We start from the raw sequence: 420 nt of genomic DNA on the forward strand, positions 1-420 counted from the left end.
TCTCTAGGACATTGTGGTTTGAATTCTAAGCACACTCCGCGAGTATATCTTCGGCCACAGCTATTGATCCCAGGACATGCTGTAAGTATGAGAGAACCAATGAGAATCCACCAAACAGATTTCTTGATTGCTATTGATCAGGATGGAACAGTGTTGCCAAGGCCAAGGAAAGCGGAGACATAGACTGATTTTACTGATATTCTCGCAACAGAGGTCTTCGTTCTCTTGTGAAATATTTCCCGCATTGGGAAGTAGAGGCTAAATTCACATTAGGATATTTTACTGATCTGTTTTTCGATCGTGATATGATCTAAAAGGTGTTTTTTCCTAATTTGTCTGACCTTCTCTGGACCACAACAGACCATCTTTAGGTACAAATTTTATCACAGCAGTAACGTCAAACAACAATCCATGAGGTGT

Source organism: Penaeus monodon, chromosome 31 (genome assembly GCF_015228065.2).
Source record: "Penaeus monodon isolate SGIC_2016 chromosome 31, NSTDA_Pmon_1, whole genome shotgun sequence".
NCBI classification, from domain to species: domain Eukaryota; kingdom Metazoa; phylum Arthropoda; class Malacostraca; order Decapoda; family Penaeidae; genus Penaeus; species Penaeus monodon.